The sequence below is a fragment of the Mesoplodon bidens genome (assembly GCF_964165515.1).
Source record: "Mesoplodon bidens genome assembly, chromosome: 17".
In the NCBI taxonomy this organism is placed as follows: domain Eukaryota; kingdom Metazoa; phylum Chordata; class Mammalia; order Artiodactyla; family Ziphiidae; genus Mesoplodon; species Mesoplodon bidens.
The window spans coordinates 4,179,764-4,200,540 of record NC_138174.1 but is presented as its reverse complement, the minus strand read 5'-3'; the positions used below and the strand labels follow the sequence as shown (position 1 = coordinate 4,200,540).

Below are 20,777 nucleotides of genomic sequence, written 5' to 3'. Positions count from 1 at the left end.
TATCTGACTTTTTAACTTTAGTCATGCTAGTGGGTATGAAGTGGTATCTCATTGTGGTTTTGACTGGCATTTACCTGATGACTAATGATCTCAAACATCTTTTCATGTTATTCGTTTACTTTTAAATTTCAATTCTGTGAGATTTTCACAGGGAAGAAGGAAGTAAACATACGCCTTAATCTACCATCTAGACTCAAAAGGTCTTTTCATTTATATTTAAGATGATAAAGATAAAGTAATTTTCCCCTCTTTGTTTTAGGCAACACAACAAGTGATTAATCAGAACTGCCAAGATCTTGGAGCCTTGTTAGGTAAACAAAATGACCTGGCCCTAATCTTTGATGGTAAAACATTGAAGCATGCCCTCCACTTTGAAGTTAAGAAGAGCTTCCTTAATTTGGCCCTCTCATGCAGAGCAGTATTATGTTGTAGGTAAGAATATATTCACTCTTGTGTTTTTTCCTGCTATATTTAATATTGCTTATGTGAAGAAAATATAGACATGGAAATATAAGTTTTTGTAGAGACAAAGTTCCTTCCTGGGAAAATATTTGCTCAAACTGAAATGAAAAGTCTGAATTTAATTCATATTGTCAGGTTTAAGATTTATTCAAAAGCAGTTTATAATTTTTCAGTGGTACATTGTTCATTGATGTAATGGCCAAATGAAAGAAGTCTTTCAGGTAGAACAAAGGCCCTCCGTTTATTTACAGTGAGGGGCAAATTTAAAAACAATTCACTGACACCTAGAGGAAAATGAAGTTATGAGTAGGAGTGCAAGCAAAAACATTCTTTTTTTAAAAAAAGCAAATCATCTACAACCAAGATGCCTGGAACTGAGAAAATCCTGAAGCTATGTACAGAATAGTTGTTCCTTGCTCCTCAGTAAAAAAAGTAAATGGACCAATTCTTAGAGCGTGTTAGTGCATTGGACTCGTCAGTATTATCACAGGCGTGGTCCTCAATCAGTGCGGTCCACTCTACGCTTCACACACCTCCCTTAAATGTCCTTCTGTGTTCACTGTCATTCAGCATCTACTAAAAATATTCAGCAACTTCTGTTCTTCACTCTGCTTTCCCCTGAGCTGTCTGTAGTTTATTTAGCCTTCAGGATTCTTTGTGACCTAGTCTTCTATCAGTTAGAGCTGACAGACATGATGGAAAGCTGAATTCAAATCCAGCTTAGGTGAAAAGGGAATTGATTAGGTCACATAGCTGAAAACTCTGCAGGTAGAACTGACCTCAAGAGAAGCAAGCAAACTCATCAATAATCAGTTCACCAAAATGGTTTCTTTTAACCGTTCAGATTTGATAAACCGGTTTTTATTTTGCATCATAACAGTATTTTGAGGAATTCTCACTTTTTCTCTGCTCTCACTCCCTACCCATGCTGGTGGAAACTGGAAGGGACAATGAAAAGATGTACCAGAGAGGCAGGGAGGGGAAACACAGGGGCTGATTTTGCCACTAAGGATGGATATTCCAGCAGTTGGCTTGTGTGGACTATTGGTGATTTGTCCTAAATCTGGCTTCACTTATGGTTTGATGTGGGCTCAAACAGTGTCTCCTGTGTGATTCATCTGGTGCAGGCTTTATCCCCAGGCTGGTTCCCATTTGGCAGTGGCAGACCCGAGCCTCACATCCTCATAGGTTTGTGTCCAGGGGAAGATTTACATACGCTCTCTCCCAGAAATGGGGCATCATCTCTCATTGGCTCTGAAAGTAAATACTTGCTGTCAGGAGCCTAAAATGAGAAGCAAAAACAGAGGGATTATTTACATGCTGGTAACCGTGAAAGTGCTGCTGTACCCCTAGGTCTAAAGGGATCAGAGGAGGTCGTGGTCACTGGGACCTGAAAGGAGAGGGTCCTGCAGAGTGGGCTGCCCTGAGAGGAGCAGTGAGCTGTGGCAGACAGACAACCAGATGGGGAGGACATTGCAGGGAGGAGCAGGGAATGACCAACCTGACCTCACTCTCCTCCCCTTCCAGCTTCTGCAGGGGTCACTCACCAGCCGGCACAACTATGACTCCAACTCAATTATCCAGGCTTATGTGATCCGGTGCCTTGGTTTCTCCGTGTCCTCACTCTTAAGTGTCCCCATCAGATGAACAGTAAACATAAATGCACGTAAAAGTGAAGTCTGCTGACTGAGCTGTATGCTGAACTGGTGAAAACAACTGGGTATGGAATTGGCTGAAACTGTTACTTAAAAGAGGAGTGGAGGGCAGTAAAAAAGAAGAGCAGGCTGCATCTCCCACATCCTTCATGGCTTTAAAATTTTATGATTTAATTTTATTTTTCTACACATTCTGCTAAAATTTCATTAAGAATTTTTAGCCTGTGCCCCTGAAGGATACTTCTTTGTGGTTTTCTTTCCTTTAATGTCTTTGACCAGCATTGGTATCGGGACAATCCCAGCCTGATAAAATGAGCTGGGAAGCGTTCCTCTGTTCTCTGTTTTCTAAAACACTTTCTGTAGCATTAGTAGTATTTCTTCCTAAGATGTCTGATACATTCACTGTTGACACAATCTGGACCTAGACTTTCCATTTGACAGATTTTGATGAATCATTCAATTTCTTCAGCACATGTTTAGGTATTTTCTACTTCTTCAGTTAGTTTTGGCAGTTTGGGTCTTTCAAGGAATTTGTTTATCTAGTTGTCAAATGTGTTGGCATAAAGTTCTTCACAGGGTTATTTTATTTTTTTGCTGTTGTGTGATTTGTGGTAGTATTCCTTCTTTCCTTCCTCATGTGGATAATTTGTGTTTACTCTCTCTTTTTTTTTCCTTGATTAGTCTAGCTTGGGCTTCACCCATTTTGCTGATCTTTTCAAAGGGCCAACTCTATGGTTTGTCCAGTTTCTATTTGCATTCTGATATATATATAGCATATATAATGTGTACATATATATTATATATATAACATATTAATATATATTATATAGTCATATAATGTATAATCATAATATATAATAATATAATATTCCAATATATAATACAACATATTCATATCTGTATTATTTTCTACTTTCACCTTACTTTAGATTTCATTTATTTTTCTTTTTCTAGTTCCTTAAGGTAGAGGCTTTTATAGTTGATTTTAAGTTTTTCTACTATAAAGCATTTCAAGACATAAATATTTCTTTAAGCAATGATTTAACTACAGCTGACACATTTTGATATGTTGTCATTTAGTTCAAGGTACAGTATTTTCCTTGCAATTTCCTTTTTGACTCATGGGCTATTTAAATGTGTGTTGTTTAATTCCCACACATTTAGGTATTTCCTATCTTCCTTCTGTTATTGATTTCTAACTTAAATCTATCGTCAGGGTAAATACTCGGTTGTTTTTTTCTCTCCATACTTTGAATTTGTCATTCTGTTGTCTTCTGGCTCCATTGTTCCTGACGAGAAGGTCATCTTATTGTTGTTGCCCTGTATGTGATGTATCATCTTCCTCTTGCTGCTTTCCATATGTTCCCTTGTCATTGGGTTCCTGCAGTATGCCTATGTTGCCACTAAGTGTAGTTCTCACTGTGTTTATTCTACTTTGGATTAATTGTACCCCTAAGTTAATGTGTTTTAACCAAATTGCAATGTTTTCAACTGTTATTTCTGCAAGTATTTTTCTGCTGCTTTTGTTTTCCTTTACCTTTACTCCAATTACATATATGATTGAATGCTTGATGTTGACAAGAGATCTGTGGCACTGTGCATTTTTCTTCAGTTTTCCTCCCTTTCTTCTTTGGAATAGATTTTTTTTTTTTTTTTTTACTGGTCTAACTTCAGATTAGTTGATTCTTTCTTTTCCCATCTCAGATCTGAAGTTCATATAGTATATTATTTCTTCCCTAGAGTTTCTATTTTTTAATAGTTTACATTCTTCTTTTGGGATATCCTGTTTTTTGTTGATTTATAATTGTCATAGTTTCTTTGATTTTTTTGGAAAGTAATAATGTCTGTTCAGTTGAAAAGGGTAGGAATTAGCTGTTTAATGTCTATTTTGAATTCCTACTGTGTTTTAGGATTATGTTTTCTTATTGCATTATATAGCATATTCACTTTTTTTTTGTCTATCCCTAGTAGATTTCTCCCCCTTATTTCAGATATTGTGAAATAGACCACTTTGGAACTTCTGTGCGGTTTCAGCCAATAGAATGACAAAATGAACTTTTCCAGACATGACTGTAAAGACTATCAATTAGGTATAATCAATTCCAGGATTAGGGAGATTTGGCTTAATGCCCACATATGGAAACATGACTTAAAATATTTTATTGATTGAAGCTCAACTAACAGATAGTTGTTAAGACTAATATTATTTTAGGCTGTATTTTCATATATGGGTGGGGAGCTCCAAAATCAGAATAGTGATAGTCCAGTGCTCTTCTTAACTGGTCAGAGCTGACTTGGAGCTTTGGTAAAGGGTGCAGAACTGCATGAAGAAGTGCTTGAAGGACTTGAGGGTGTGTGGCAGGGGGCAGAGAAGGCTTACTAGGTTGGTCCCTGATATTGGGAGAACTTGGTTGCCAAGAAGATGGAATTAAGATTTGAATTAAGACATGAAGAGTCAGACTTGAGATTAATCAAACTGAGTTAGTTTTTTTCCCCTTCACAAATATCACAGTCTAAATATGAAAGTGATCATCAGTCTAAATGGTGAAGTTATTATCATTGCAAGTATTTCAGTAAAAGAACCAGTATCTCTTGAGGGGAACTAGGCTTACAAATGGTTTCTAACATCCTCTACTTCAGAAACTTTTCATATTATACCTACGATGTAGTGATGGTAATGCATTATATTCTCTTCATTATGAAGCAAAAGTTTTTACCAACAGTGCTTCTACCTTAAAATTTGGAGTGTGTTCTAATCAAGGAACCCTTCTCTCTCCTCAGTTTTTAATAATCTCACCTGAAGTTTGCAAAGGTTAAATTTAAATGAGTTTTTAGGAGCTGTTCTGTGGGAAGAGAATGATAACTGAGGTCATTTGCTTACTAGAATGTAAAACCCTTGTGTGCCCTTATCATTTTTGATGAAATGCGTGTCTAGCTTGCTGAGTGAATGAATAAATGAGTGAGAATTAGAGGTAAAGTTTTGCCCTCCTTCCTTGGCATATTTGTAAATATTTTATGGGTAGACAGGGTCTGCTATTCTGAAATTTTTTAGGAATATAAAATTTGCTTCTGTAGCTTGTCTCTGAAAAAACAAGTATCAATGATGTACCCTAATCTGCATCGGACACATCACATGAGAAAGAAACAAACTTTTGTTAAGTCACTTAGCTTTTGTTTGTTGCTGTTGTTTCCACAGCATGACCTTGACTCTCCCAACTGATAACCTTCTCGTTTTTATGTCTCCTTGTATTTTTCAAGTAGTTTGATCTTCAGAGGCTACTCTGTGTTCCAGTCTTTGGGTACATGCCTTCATACAGTTTCAGAAATAGTAGCCCTCCACTTCTTCCTCTCACGTATGTAGATAATGTAAATTAATATAGCAGGCCAGCATTAGACAACAGGTAGTGGTGGGGAAAATGGCAAACTCCATGTAAACTGGTCAAATAATATTGTGTATTTCTTTGGGGATGTTAAAGCAGTGAGTGTGTTTTTTTGGTTTTACTTTTTATTTTGCTTTTTGGTTTTGGTGGGGGTAGGTAGGAACTTTCTTATATCTGTAAAAAGCTTACTTAATGAATTGGGAAATTTACCAGTAACTGCCATTTGAATGTGGCTGTATGTAGATTATTGCTGACTCCTTTGTAAAGCCTTTTAGAACAGGATGAAGTAAAATGAACCAAAACAGAACACTAAAACATGGTCGTTTGTCTTTATTTTTTTTTTTTTTCAGGTTATCTCCCCTCCAGAAGGCTGAGATAGTGGATATGGTTAAGAAACATGTAAAGGCCATCACCCTGGCCATCGGGGACCAAGCCAGCCATGTCGGAATGACCCAGACGGCCCACATGGGTGTGGGAATCCATGGGAACGAGGGCATGCAGGCCACCAACAACTCGGATTATGCCATCGTACAGGTCAGTGGTGTGGGTGGTCAGGTGGGCATGGAGAGGGTTGAAGACCTCGGATTCATCCCCCGAGCTTTACCCCACTCTCTAAGCTCCTTTCTCTAAGAAACTACCAGCACCTTGTTACCGAGGCCAGGCTCGTGCTGCTCGCCACATACAGGCCAGTAAATGGAGAGACAAGGTGTTGGGACAAGGAATTGCAACTTTATTTGAAAAGCCAGCAGACCAAGAAGATGCTGGACTTGTGTCCCAAAGGACCACCTTGCCTGGGTTAGAATTCAGGCTTCTCTTATACTGAAAGGGGAGGGAGTGAAGTCAAACACTTCTGGGTTCTAGTCAGCCTCTGGAGGGGCTGTGTTAATTTCTCCCTCCTGCAATCATTCACAGATGGACCTGCTCAGGATGTTTCCTGTGAGCTAAACAAAGGTGTTTTAGCCTAATGCTCGTTACCTGGGGGGCAGGGGTCCCAGAAGATGTGCCATTATGTGTAATTTAAGCTTCTAGGCAACATCCCTTTAGGGATGAACTTGTAATAGCATACAAAGATTCTTTCCTATTACAACATTTGGGGTTCTCTTTAGTTTTGTCCGTATGCACGTTGCATAAGTAAAGTCTTCCCGTTACCAGCTCTGGAGTTGGCAAAACTGCTGCCGCTGAGAATCTGTAGCTCCACTAATATAACCTCCAAATCCCCAGTCTCTCCAGTCTGTACTGTATGCTGTGCTTTGTGGTGTCTCTTGGTAAAGACTTAAAATATCCCTATTTCCTTTTTTTTTTTTTTTAAAGGAGACACTGCCTCTTGGCAGGCATTTTTTAAAATTGTGTTTTTAGAGGAGTTTTAGCTTCACAGCAAAATGGAGCAGAAAGTACAGATATTTCCCATATATCCCCGTGCCCCCCTACACAAAGCCTTCCCTGTTATCAGCATCCTCCACCAGAGCAGTACATGTGTTATAACTGATGAACCTACACTGACAGGTCATTATCACCCAAGGTCCATAGTTTACATTAGGGTTCACTCTTGGTGCTGTACAGTCTGTGGGTCTGGACAAATGTACAGTGACACATATCCACCATTACAGTGTCACAGAGTAGTTTCACGGCCCTCAAAATCCTCGGCACTTCACACGTTCATGCCTCCCTTTGCCCTAAACCTTGGGCACCACTGATCTTTTTACTGTTTCCATAGTTTTGCCTTTTCCGTAATGTCATATAGTTGGAATCACACAGAACGTAACCTTTTCGAATGGGCTCCTTTCACTTAGTTATATGCATTTAAAGTTCCTTCAGATCTTTTAAGCCTTGATAGCTCATTTCTTTTCAGTGCTGAATAATATTCCATTGTCTGGATGTATCACAGTTTGTTTATCCATTCACCTGCTGAAGGACATCTTGGTTATTTACAAGTTTTGTCAGTTGTGAATTAAGCTGCCCTAAACATCAGTGTGCAGGGTTTTTTTTTTGGCTGCATTGGGTCTTTGATGCTGCGTGCGGGGTTTCTCTAGTTGTGGCGAGCAGGGGCTGCTCTTCGTTGTGGTGTGCGGACTTCTCATTGCAGTGGCTTCTCTTGTTGCGGAGCACGGGCTTTAGGCACGCGGGCTTCAGTAGTTGTGGCATGTGGGCTCTAGAGCACAGGCTCAGTAGTTGTGGCACATGGGCTCAGTTGCTCCACGGCAGGTGGGATATTCCTGGACCAGGGATCAAACCCGTGTCCCCTGCATAGGCAGGCAGATTCTTAACCACCGTGCCACCAGGGAAGTTCCAGTGCGCAGGTTTTTGTGTGGACAGAAGTTTTCAGTTCCTTCGGGTAAACATCAAGCAGTGCAATTGCTGGGTTGTATGGTATGTATAAAAGTATGTTTAGTTTTGTAAGAAACTGCCAAACTGTCTTCCACAGTGGCTGTCGCATTTTTTGGAAGGTGTTTAAGAAGAGTGCATGGTCCTATGATTTAAACCTCCTGCATGTTTATGCACCATCCTTTGCTGTTAACAAGAACACCTGCTGTTTCTACATTTTAATATTTTTACTTTTGAAGAATATTTTAATGAACAATTAAGATATTTTGGAACAATGTTTTAATATTGGCTTTTAATAGACGTAATTTTTTTATCACATTTGAGCAATGAGCAATAACACTCTCATTCTTGCTGGATTCAGGAGCCACATGTAATTCTTGAGCAGCTCCCTAGGAATCACCCTGGGGCTCTAGGTAGGCCATCCCTAGGGGGCTGTTCTTATGGTGGCTGTCCCTGAGAGGCTAGCTGATTTAGTAGTCTGTCCAAAGGTAAGTGGATGCCTAAAACTAGAGTGGTAACAGCATGGATTGTTAGGGCTCTGCCACATAGATGGAAAGCATACAGTCTCAATGTCTGAATCAGGTCAGTTCTAGAATCTTCTCCTTACTCATGGATTAAGTGTCCTGGTTTTATAGATGGGAAGACTGGGGCTCCTATGTACGAGGGGTCTGAGTTAAGGAAAGTGTCAGTGGATTACCGTCAAAGCACCTGTCTGTAACCACACTAGTGTTTGCACCACACTCACCTGTTTCCTTCACTGCTCAGTGCCGTTGGGATGCATGCTTCCTGTGGGCTCAGCAATTACATGTGCCCTAAACACTGACCTAGTAAACACCCCAGCTGCACACAGCTGGCCGGAATCAGGTGTCCTGGGCCCCCGGGGAATATCTGTTCACCATTTTCTCTAGGGAAGGCAATTCCAGTGTTCTCTTCTTACACCAAATATTAAAAGGGTTTAGAATTGCAGCTGCAGCTGTGATCAGGCAGATGGTATAGGATTCCAGGCTTTCTTTTCTTCCTTCCACCCACCCTAAGTCGCCTCACCAAGCCAGTCACTAATGCGGGAGACTGATCTGACTCATGCTTTGACCCCTTTTTATTAAAATGCTATTTCAGGTTGATGGAAACACTTTGTGCTCCATCCGTTTTTCTTTTTGTTTGTTTTTCAGTCTCGATTTTACCTGAGAGCAGCTCTTGGACCGGAGCTGGGCAGAAGGGTGTCCTTCACGCTGTGGGCTGTTTTATACTCCTCCAGGGTGAGTCTTGTCCCCAGGGCCGTAGTGGCCATTCTCCCATTTCCGCCCCATCTGCCCCACCATAGGTGGGCTGGAGCCGAGGGTCCAGCCGTCTTTCCTTTGTCGCCTCTTGCAATGCACGACCCTCCCTTCCTCAGAGAGGTTCAGTGTAACATTCTGCTCACAACCTAGATCTTTTTCCTCTCAGAAAAGAGGGGCTTCCCTGGTGGTGCAGTGGTTGGGAGTCCGCCTGCCGATGTAGGGGACACGGGTTCGTGCCCCGGTCCAGGAGGATCCCACATGCCGCGGAGCGGCTGGGCCCGTGAGCCATTGCCGCTGAGCCTGCGCATCCGGAGCCTGTGCTCCGCAACAGGAGAGGCCACAACAGTGAGAGGCCCACATACCGCAAAAAAAAAAAAAAAAAAGAGCAGAGTATTTGTTTCTTCCTCTTAAACTTGTTAATATTTTAAAACCATCCCAGGAAATAAAACTTTGACTTCAAATGTCTTTTTTCCCCCGCAAATAAATCAGTGCAAAGCTAACAATTGGGGCGATAGGAGTGTTGTCTATAATTACTGGTTTAATAGCAAGCTCTAGGTAAAAACAAACGGTGGCCGCCTTCTTGAATTCACTTATTTCAGTGTAGCTGTGCATTTTATGACTCAGCATCTCCCTCCCCATCCTGACTCTCATGTTCCAAACTCTTAAGCAGTCTTTTTTGAAAGGCTCTTTTTTCCCATATGTACCACCTTATGCCACTTTGAGGTCAGTATTTAATTTTTGTGGTCACAATTACTGAATGTCTCGTTTTGTGGAATAATTCTCCCGAATATTCATCCCCCAAAATGTTTATTGAGTGCTTCCCACATCTTAGGCATGAATCCTGGGTGTAAGCAGTGAGTGAGCAGTGAGCCCTGCTCACTTGTTTGAAGGTGCAAAGTGCTGTGGAAAAGGACCACATAGATGAGGTAAGGCAGCTGAGGCGTGCTGCAGAGATCACACGTTACCTCCTTTTTAATTTTACTTTTTCTCTTTATATATTTATTACAGGAAATGGGGGAAGCGATTCCCATAAGTCTTACGATTCCTATAAGACTTGATCAGACAGAAAAATCCGTGACAGAGATTCTTGTTTCCAGGTTCTTACTTCATTAAATAATTCTGACCCCCTTCTCACGATTAAGGTCCTAGATGTGGATCAGATTAAATTCAAAGCCTTGTAGGTGACAAGTGAAAATCCAAGCAGAATCTCCTGGGCAAAAAGGTGATGTTTATTCATTTATTTTAATGATAAAAGTTAATTTTATAAAGCTTTAAAAAAATTCCTTCACAGTGAACAGTCACGTCAGGTTGTCTGGGAACAGGTTTCATTCTGCTTCTGTCCTCCAGAGTGGGAACTGCTGAGGTGGGAAAACAACGTTTTGTGGAGTTGGTCAGTAAGTGGTAGGTTCCTTTGAACTCCATTGACCATTATTTCTGTCTTTTAGTTTAGCTACTTAGAGAAGCTGCTGTTGGTTCATGGAACTTGGAATTATTTTCGAGTGACCAAATGCATATTGTATCATTTGTACAAGAATGTTGCGTTATATACATCATTGAGGTAAGAAAGGAGATAACACTTTCTTTACTTGAGGAGTTAGATCTTACCTTTGACATAGAACTTGATCGTTTAGTTTTTTTCGTATTTATCTCACTTAAAATACTGTTACATAATCCTGCTTTAAGCTTTTGCTCACATAAAATCGATTTAACATATTTTGCTTAACATTTTTTGTTATGATATCATGATAACTTGTTGACATAATCTGTGGTTAAAAAAAAATATCCTGTTTGGAACTGAAGTGCATCTCTGCCGGCTCCAGAGCCTCCTGGTGATTAAAGGCACCAGAAATCTCTGGGCTTCTGAGCTGTCTTCCTCCTGACATGGGAAATCTTGTCCCAAGGCTATTGTTGCCTTCCTGACATCCCATTAAGGGACAGGAAGGGCCTTGTTCTCGCAGACGCACGCTCTTTCCTTTTGTGTCTCGGCTGCACTTAGCACTAGTGGTTGAAGCAAGTGCGAAAAGAAAACTTTTCACTAGCATTGTCTCCACATGAACAAAATAACATGAAAGAAACCCGTCCCCGCCCTCGTCCCCATGTTGAGGGCAGCGGGGCTGTGGCTTCCACACTGCAGCCAGCCTTGCTGACCCTGGCGGGCTGCCGTCCTCACAGCCACACTGGCACAGCGCCGGGCGGCAGGGCCCCTGTTTTCCTGAAAATGGACCCACGAAGAGATCCATAACTGCAGTTTTCATGGGCTCTGAAAGTTTGCCATGCCTTTATTGCTTCTGAAAAAGCATGTTTTCTCTAGTATGTAGTGTATAAGGGTTATGGGGTATGGGAAGTGAATCTTCCTTTTTTTATTGAAGTATTGTTGATTTGCAATATTATATTAGTTTCAGGTGTACGACATAGTGATTCAGTAGTTTTACAGATTATACTCCGTTTAAAGTTATTACAAAATGACTACTGTATTTCCTTGTGCTGTATAATATATCCTTGCTACTTTAAAAAAATTATTATTTATGTATTGGTTTTTTTAATTGAAGTATAGTTGATTTACAATACTATATTATTTTCATGTGTGCATGCTTAATTTTTTTTATACATGGTAGTTTGTGTCTTAATCCCACACCCCTATCTTGCCCCTCCCTCACTTCCCTCTCCTCATTGGTGACCACTAGTTAGTCCTCTCTGTCTATGCCTGTTTTGTTATATACATTCATTTGCTTTCTTTTTTAGATTCCATATATAAGTGTTAACATAGAGTATTTGTCTTTCTCTGTCTGGCTTATTTCACTTAGCATAATACTTTCTAGGTCCATACATGTTGTCTCAAATGGCATCATTTCATTCTTTTTTATGGCTGAGTAATATTCCATTGTATGTATATACCACATCTTTATTCCTTTGTAGATGGGCACAGTATTTACAATAGCCAAGATATGGGAGTGAATCTTCTAACTACCGTTCTGACTTTAAAAATACCTGTGTAAGCTTTAAATTTGGTTGTGGAAATATGTTTTGAAACATTTTATTTTGAAGTAATTATAGATTCACAGGAAGTTACAAAAAATATTTACAGGAGATCTTGTGAACTCTTCACCCAGTTTCCCCCAAAGATAACACTGTATAATACAGGTGTTAATATGAAAACCAGGACATTGATACTGGTACAACTTACAGAGCTTATTCAGATTTCATCAGCTTTACATGCACATGTGTGTATGTGTGCATGTGTGTCGCTCTATGCACTTTTATCCCTGTGTAGACTCACATAATCACCAGAGTAATCAAGATACAGACCTGTTCCAATAAAAGGTAGAAACCTGCCCCATCACCACAGGATCTGCCTTGTGTTCCTCCTTTATATCCACACCCACCCCTAAGCCCTGGCAGTGGCTAATCTGTTCTCTTTTCCTACAGCTGGGTTCTTGCAAGAATGTTATAAAAGTGCAATCATGTAGTACGTAACTTTTTGAGACTGGATTTTTTTTCACTCAGTATAATTCCCTTCAGATCCATCCAAGTTGTCACACGAACCATCATTTTTCCTTTTTATTGCTGTGTAGTCCTCCACCTGTTGAAGGACACGTAGGTTGGTTTCAGTTTGGAGCCATCATGAATAAAGTCCTGTTAACATGTGTATAGGCTTATGTGTAAACATGAGTTTTCACTTATTCAGGGTAAGTGTCCAAGAGTACATTTGCTGAGTCATATGGTAAGTGTATGTTTAGTCTTAAAAGGCACTGCCAAACTGTTTTCCAGAGTGACTTTACCATTTTAAATTGTCACTGGCAAAGTATCTGTTCTCCTATTTTTCTAGATCTTTGCCAGCGTTCGGTGTTACTACTATTGGTTATTTTAGCCATTCTGATAGGTGTGTAGTAAGATCTCACTGCGGTTTTTTTGTTTGTTTGTTTTGTTTTTTGTGGTACGCGGGCCTCTCACTGTTGTGGCCTCTCCCGTTGCGGAGCACAGGCTCTGGACGCGCAGGCTCAGCGGCCATGGCTCACAGGCCCAGCCGCTCTGCGGCATGTGGGATCCTCCCGGACCGGGGAACGAACCCGCGTCCCCTACATCGGCAGACGGACTCTCAACCACTGCGCCACCAGGGAAGCCCTCACTGCGGTTTTAAATTACATTTTGCTAGCGGCTAATGATGTTGAGCACCTTTTCATGTGCTTATTTGCTCTTTGCATATCTTCTTCAGTGAAATGTCTCTTCATATCTTTTGTCATTTCTAACTGGATTGTTAGGTTTTTTCACTGTTAACTTTTGAGAGTTCTCCACATATTCTAGATATTACTCCTGTGTCGGAAATGAAGTTTGCAAATATTTTCTCCCAGCATGTTGTGTTTTCATAGTATAATGTTAGCTGTAGGTTTTTTATAGATGCCCTTCATCAAGGTGAGGAAGTTCCCCTCTTTTCCTAGACTGCTGAGAGTTTTTTTGTTTTGTTCTGTTTTTTTAACATCTTTATTAGAGTATAATTGCTTGACAATGGTGTGTTCATTTCTGCTTTATAACAAAGTGAATCAGTTATACATATGTTCCCATATCTCTTCCCTCTTGCATCTCCCTCTCTCCCACCCTCCCTATCCCACCCCTCTAGGTGGACACAAAGCACCGAGCTGATCTCCCTGTGCTATGTGGCTGCTTCCCACTAGCTAGCTATTTTACGTTTGGTAGTGTGTATATGTCAATGTTACCTCTCACTTCGCCCCAGCTTACCCTTCCCCCTCCCTGTATCCTCAAGTCCATTCTCTAGTAGGTCTGTGTCTTTATTCCCGTCTTGCCCCTAGGTTCTTCTGACCTTTTTTTAAAATTTTTTTTAGATTCCATATATATGTGTTAGCATACGGTATTTGTTTTTCTCTTTCTGACTTACTTCACTCTGTATGACAGACTCTAGGTCCATCTACCTCACTGCAAATAACTCAGTTTCGTTGCTTTTTATGGCTGAGTAATATTCCATTGTGTATATGTGCCACATCTTTTTTATCCATTCATCTGTCGATGGACACTTAGGTTGCTTCCATGTTGCCTATTGTAAATAGAGCTGCAGTGAACATTTTGGTACATGTCTCTTTTTGAATTATGGTTTTCTCAGGATATATGCCCAGTACTGGGATTGCTGTGTCGTATGGTAGTTCTATTTTTAGTTTTTTAAGGAACCTCCATACTGTTCTCCATAGTTGCTGTATCAATTTACATTCCCAGCAACAGTGCAAGAGGATTTCCTTTCTCCACACCCTCTCCAGCATTTATTGTTTGTAGATTTTTTTTTTTTTTTTTTTTTCTTTTTTCTTTTTGCGGTATGCGGGCCTCTCACTGTTGTGGCCTCTCCCGTTGCGGAGCACAGGCTCCGGACGCGCAGGCTCAGCGGCCATGGCTCACGGGCCCAGCCGCTCCGCGGCATATGGGATCCTCCCAGACCGGGGCACGAACCCGTATCCCCTGCATCGGCAGGCGGACTCTCAACCACTGCGCCACCAGGGAGGCCCTGTTTGTAGATTTTTTGATGATGGCCATTCTGACCAGTGTGAGATGATATCTCATTGTAGTTTTGATTTGCATTTCTCTAATGATTAATGATGTTGAGCATTCTTTCATATGTTTGTTGGCAGTCTGTATATCTTCTTTGGAGAAATGTCTATTTAGGTCTTCTGCCCATTTTTGGATTGGGTTGTTTGTTTTTTTGTTATTGAGCTGCATGAGCTGCTTGTAAATTTTGGAGATTAATCCTTTGTCAGTTGCTTCATTTGCAAATATTTTCTCCCATTCTGAGGGTTGTCTTTTGGTCTTGTTTATGGTTTCCTTTGTTGTGCAAAAGCTTTTGAGTTTCATTAGGTCTCATTTGTTTATTTTTGATTTTATTTCCATTTCTCTAGGAGGTGGGTCAAAAAGGATCTTGCTGTGATTTATGTCATAGAGTATTCTGCCTATGTTTTCCTCTAAGAGTTTGATAGTTTCTGGCCTTACATTTAGGTCTTTAATCCATTTTGAGCTTATTTTTGTGTATGGTGTTAGGGAGTGATCTAATCTCATTCTTTTACATGTACCTGTCCAGTTTTCCCAGCAACACTTATTGAAGAGGCTGTCCTTTCTCCACTGTATATTCCTGCCTCCTTTATCAAAGATAACAGAAGCCTAAACTCTTCACATGTGTTTTCAATCATAGCAGATCATTCTAGAGTAACTACATGACATTTGTACCCAATGTATGTTGATAATATAATCAAAATCTCTTTAAATCTGCCTGTACAATGTTTTCATATTTTTAAAATTAATTTATTAATTTATTTATTTTTGGCTGCGTTGGGTCTTCATTGCTGCGTGCAGGCTTCTCATTGCAGCGGCTTCTCTTGTTGCAGAGCACGGGCTCTAGGCACGTGGGCTCAGTAGTTGTGACTCGCGGGCTCTAGAGCACAAGCTTAGTAGTTGTGGTGCACGGGCTTAGTTGCTCTGTGGCATGTGGGATCTTCCCGCACCAGGGCTTGAACCCGAGTCTCCTGCATTGGCAGGCGGATTCTTAACCACTGCGCTGCCAGGGAAGTCCCTGTTTTCATATTTTTAAGCCAAGTAAAAACTGCTGAACTCTACCTAAACCCGTTCCATTTAATACATATAATTTAGAGTTGTCTACCTTTGTGTCTATGTGGGTATGTGTGTATGTTTATAGTATAATTCCATGTCCTTTTAAGCCTCTTGGTAGAAAATTTGTACTTGTGGAAATATCACACTGTGTTTGTACTAAATGATGAATTTTTATATCAAGCCTACAGTAAATACTATTTTCCATTTTAGTGGAATTTTCTAACAATAAATAATCCCATACCATTACTTGAGTTATTCTGAATTCAAAAACTAGATGGAGGGACTTCCCTGGTGGCAATTACTGGCAATGCCAGAGATAGACTCTGTCTACTTATTTGATAACTAAATTTGAATGAGTTGTCATACTACTTTTAGAGGTTATACATTATTTCTGCTACTGCTCCTGCATGACTAACTGCTATCAAAATTACCCTCCTACCAGAAAAAAACTAGAATACCAGAAAAATACCAGTTTTCAAGCATTAGACACCAGGCTGCTCATTGCTGTGATCTCTGAGAGCAGGCCTGTTTCTAGGCCACAGTGAAGAAAGATGGGCCCAGAAGAAAGCCCACCTGTCTTACTGAATTGAAGATACAGACTGAATTCAGTGGGCCAAGAGGGCTAGAATTTGCCAGATAGAGTATCAGAGACAGACAAATTGTACTGAGACATGGAGAGAGAGAAAAAGAGGTGCAGACACAGAGAAATACAGAGACAGAGTGTTTCTGGAAATCTGTGGAGAGCCCCCTTGAGCCTTTGGCTGATGATTTATCTGTATGTGCATGAGGAAAGTCTGCCCAAAGCTAAGGAAAAAACCACCAGAAAGCAGTAAGCTAGACTCCTGGAGCTCATTCAGGGCTGGGAACAGTTTGTATTCCTATCAGCCAGTTTGGGAAGACTTACTATGCAGGATATTGGGGAAATTCCTTACATAAGTCACACTTTTAAAAATAAGGATGAATTAGTCCCATAATAAACACTATTCTGGACCCATCATAACGAAACTTAAAAGCACACCTCAAAAGTATTAAGCTGATTTGCAAGTCACTTACCTGCATGTTAGAACACAAACAATTTTTTTTAGTTTTTAATTTTTAAAAATTGAATAAAGTTTCTTTAAATTCTATAGTGCTTTACAATTTTCAAAAGTTTCACACACATGATTTCACATAATCCAATAATAACCCCTTTTTTCCCTATTCCCATATTGCCCCTACCCACTTCCCTCTCCCCACTGGTAAGTACTAGTTTGTTCTCTATATCTGTGAGTCTGCTGTTTTTTTCTTCTATTCACTAGTTTGTTGTATTTTTCAGATTTCACATATAAGGGATATCATACAGTATCTGTCTTTTTCTGTCTGACTTATTTCACTTAGCATAATGCCCTCCAAGTCCATCCATGTTGCTGCAAATGGCAAAGTTTCATTATTTTTTATGGCTGAGTAGTATTCCATTGTGTGTGTGTGTGTGTGTGTAATCAAATATATGTATGCGTATATTGGGTTGGCCAAAAAGTTCATTCGGTTTTAAGTAAAAAGATACATTTTTCATTTTCACCAAGAACCTTATTGAATAACGTATTCATTAACCAAATGAACTTTTTGGCCAACCCAATATATATATATACCACATCTCCTTTATTCATTCATCTGTTGATGGACACTTAGGTTGCTTCCATGCCTTGGCAATTGTTAGTAATAATGCTATGAACATTGGGGTACATGTATTTTTTCAAATTACTGTTTTTGGTTTTTTTCAGATATATACCCAGGTGTGGAATTACTGGGTCATATGGTAGTTCTATTTTTAGTTTTCTGAGAAACCTCCATACTGTTTTCCACAGTGGCTGCACCAGTTTACATTCCCACCAACACTGTACGAGCATTCCCTTTTCTCTGCATCCTCACCGATGTTTGTTATTTGTGTTCTTTTTAATGATAGCCATTCTGACAGGTGTGAGATGATATCTTTTTTTTTATCATCATCCAGAGATAACCTCTTTTTAAAAATAATTTATTTATTTTATTTATTTATTTTGGCTGTGTTGGGTCTTCATTGCAGTGCCCAGGCTTCTCATTGCAGTAGCTTCTCTTGTTGTGGGGCATGGGCTCTAGGCACATGGGCTTCAGTAGTTGTAGCATGCGGACTCGGTAGTTGTGGCACACGGGCTTAGTTGCTCCATGGCATGTGGGATCCTCCCAGACCAGGGATCAAACCCGTGTCCCCTGAATTGGCAGGCAGATTCTTAACCACTGCACCACCAGGGAAGTCCCATGAGGTGACATCTTATTGTGGTTTTGATTTGCATTTCCCTGATGATTAGTGATGTTGAGTATCTTTTCATGTTCCTGTTGGCCATCTGCATTTCATCTTTGGAAAAATGTCTGTTCGGTTCTTCTGCCCATTTTGAAATCAGATTGTTTGGTTTTTTGATGTTGGGTCATATGAGCTGTTTATATATATTGGCTATTAACCCCATATCAGTCTTATCATTTGCAAATATCTTCTCTCATTTGGTAGGTTGTCATTTCATTTTGTTGATGGTTTCTTTTGTTGCCCAAAGCTTTTAAGTTTGATTATGTCTCATTTGTTTTTGCTTTTGTTTCCTTTGCCTTAGGAGGCAGATCCAAAAAAATATTGCTGCAATTTATGTCACAGTGTGTTCCGCCCGTGTTTTCTGTTAGGAGTTTAATATCAGTAGTATCCCATCTTATATTTAGGTCTTTAATCCATTTTGAGTTTATTTTTGTTTATGGTGTTAGAGAATGTTCTAATCTCATTGTTTTACATGTAGCTGTCCAGTTTTCCCAGCATCAGTTACTGAAGAGACTGTCTTTTCTCCACTGTATATTCTTGCCTCCTTTGTCATAGATTAATTGACCATAAGTGTATGGGTTTATTTCTGGGCTCTCTATTCTGTTCCATTGATCTATGTATCTATTTTTGTGCCAGTACCATACTGTTTTGATTACTGTAACTTTGTAGTATAGTCTGAAGCCAGGGAGCGTGAATCCTCTAGCTCTGATCTTTCTCAAGATTGTTTTGGGAATTCGGGGTCTTTTGTGTTTCCATACACCTCTTAAAATTATTTGTTCTAGTTCTGTGAAAAATACCATTGGTATTTTGACAGAGATTGCATTGAATCTGTAGATAGGCAAACAATTTTTAAAGAACAAAATTAAGCATTCGGTAACACAAAATTCACCATGTTTTGCATCCACTAAAGGATATAAGGCATACGAAGAAATAGGTAAATAAGATCCATAGAAGGTCAAAAATAAATCAGTAAGAGCAGGTCCAGAAATTATAAGATGATGGAATTAGTAGATAAGGACCTTATGAGCATGTTCAAGGATATAAAGGAAAACATGAATATAATGAGGAGAAAAATGGAGATATAGAAAAGAAACAAATAGAACTTTATGCTTAAAAATTCAATATCCAAAATGAACATTTTTCTGGATGGGATTAAGAGTAGATTAGAAAGTTCAGGAAAAAAATTACTAAATATGAAGACATAGCAATAGAGAAGCCCAGAGAGAAAAATCGGAAAAATTTAACAGAGCCTCACTTTGCTCCGGTACAATATTAAACATTCTAATTTTCATAAACTTAGAGTTTCCAAAGAAAGAAGGTGAAAAAATAATATTTGAAGAAATAATGGTTGAAAGTGTCAAATTTGATGAAAACTGTAAACTCACAAATCTAAGAATCTCAACAATCTCTTCTCAAGAAGAGTAACCTAAAAAATGGCACAGAAATGTTCTTCATAACCAAATTGCTGAATATCAGTGAGCAAGAGAATAATCTTTAAATCAGCCAGATAAAAAACAAGAATTACATACAGGAGATAAATCTAAGAATAAAAGCAGATTTCTCATTGGAAACCATGCAGCATAGAGGACAATGGAGTATCTTTAAAGATCTGAAAGAAAAGAAATCCATTAACCCAAAATTCTATACCCAGCAAAAATGTCTTTTGAAAATTAAGGTGAAATAAAAACTAATTCAAACCAAGAGAACAGAAAATTCATCACCAGAAGACCTGTAATACCTGTAATGTTAGAGGAAGCTCTTCAGGCAAAAGAAGAAGTATACCAGAAAGAGATCTGGGTCTGTCCAAAGCAATGTAAAGCAACAGAAGTGTTAATTATGTGGGCATTCATAAGAGACCCTCCCACCCCATTTTCGATCATGTTAACAGACATTTGGCTATTTAAAGCAAAATGTATTGTAGGGCTTGTAACTACAGCACAATATAGATTGATAACTCTAGGTATCTATCTATAGTTACAGGTAGGTAACTATAGCACAATGAATGGGAGGGAGGAACTGGAGTATATTATTATTTGAACTTTATGATACATTGCATATGTTTAAAGTAAATTTTTAAGGAACAACTAAGAAAAACAAAAACAGAAAAGGTATAACTAGTAAGCCAATAGTGGAGATAAAAGAAAATCTTAAAAAATATTCAGTTAATCCAAAAGAAGTCAAGAAATGAGGTAAAGAGGAAGAATAAATGCAACAAATAGAAAAAAATAGGAAGATGGTAGATTTAAATCCAGACATATTTATAATTACATTGACTACAAGTGTTCTAAATACTCCAGTTAAAAGGCAGAGACTGTCAGATTAAAAAATCAAGACACAACCATATGATTTCCACAATAAAACCTACTTTAAAGACACCAATAGGTCAAAAGGAAAAAGATGAAAAAGGTTTACCATGTAGATTCTAATCAAAAGAAAACTGGAGTGGCTATATTAATTACACAAATAACAGCCTTTAGAAAAAGAAATATGGCTAATAGTGAAGATGGACATTTCTTAATTTTAAAGGGGTTAATTTATCAATAACACATTAGATTCCTAAATATGTAAAGTGTCTAATAACATAGCTTATTAGAACTTATTAGAAATGGAGCAGAATTTGATGCAATTAAATGACAAATTAAGTAAATTGACAATGACAGTCAAAGTTTTAAATACTCCTTTCTGTAGTTGATAGAAACTATAGATGAAAATTCAGAAAGGGTATAGAAGATTTGAACACTTTTATAACAAACTGGCCCTAACT

At 39.1% G+C, this 20,777-nt stretch overlaps 1 long non-coding RNA gene across 3 annotated transcripts in view; it reads left to right on the top strand.

Annotated features, from left to right (window-relative positions):
* Positions 1-20,777, top strand: part of LOC308605057 — a 51,711-nt gene that overhangs the window by 18,237 nt on the left and 12,697 nt on the right. For 2 of the 3 annotated variants that reach the window (XR_014013589.1, XR_014013591.1), the window contains 4 exons: positions 260-432; positions 1,990-2,182; positions 5,848-6,031; positions 8,989-10,654. This is a non-coding gene — a long non-coding RNA (uncharacterized lncRNA). The remainder of the gene's footprint in view (positions 1-259; positions 433-1,989; positions 2,183-5,847; positions 6,032-8,988; positions 10,655-20,777) is intronic. The other variant, XR_014013590.1, reaches the window with a different exon arrangement.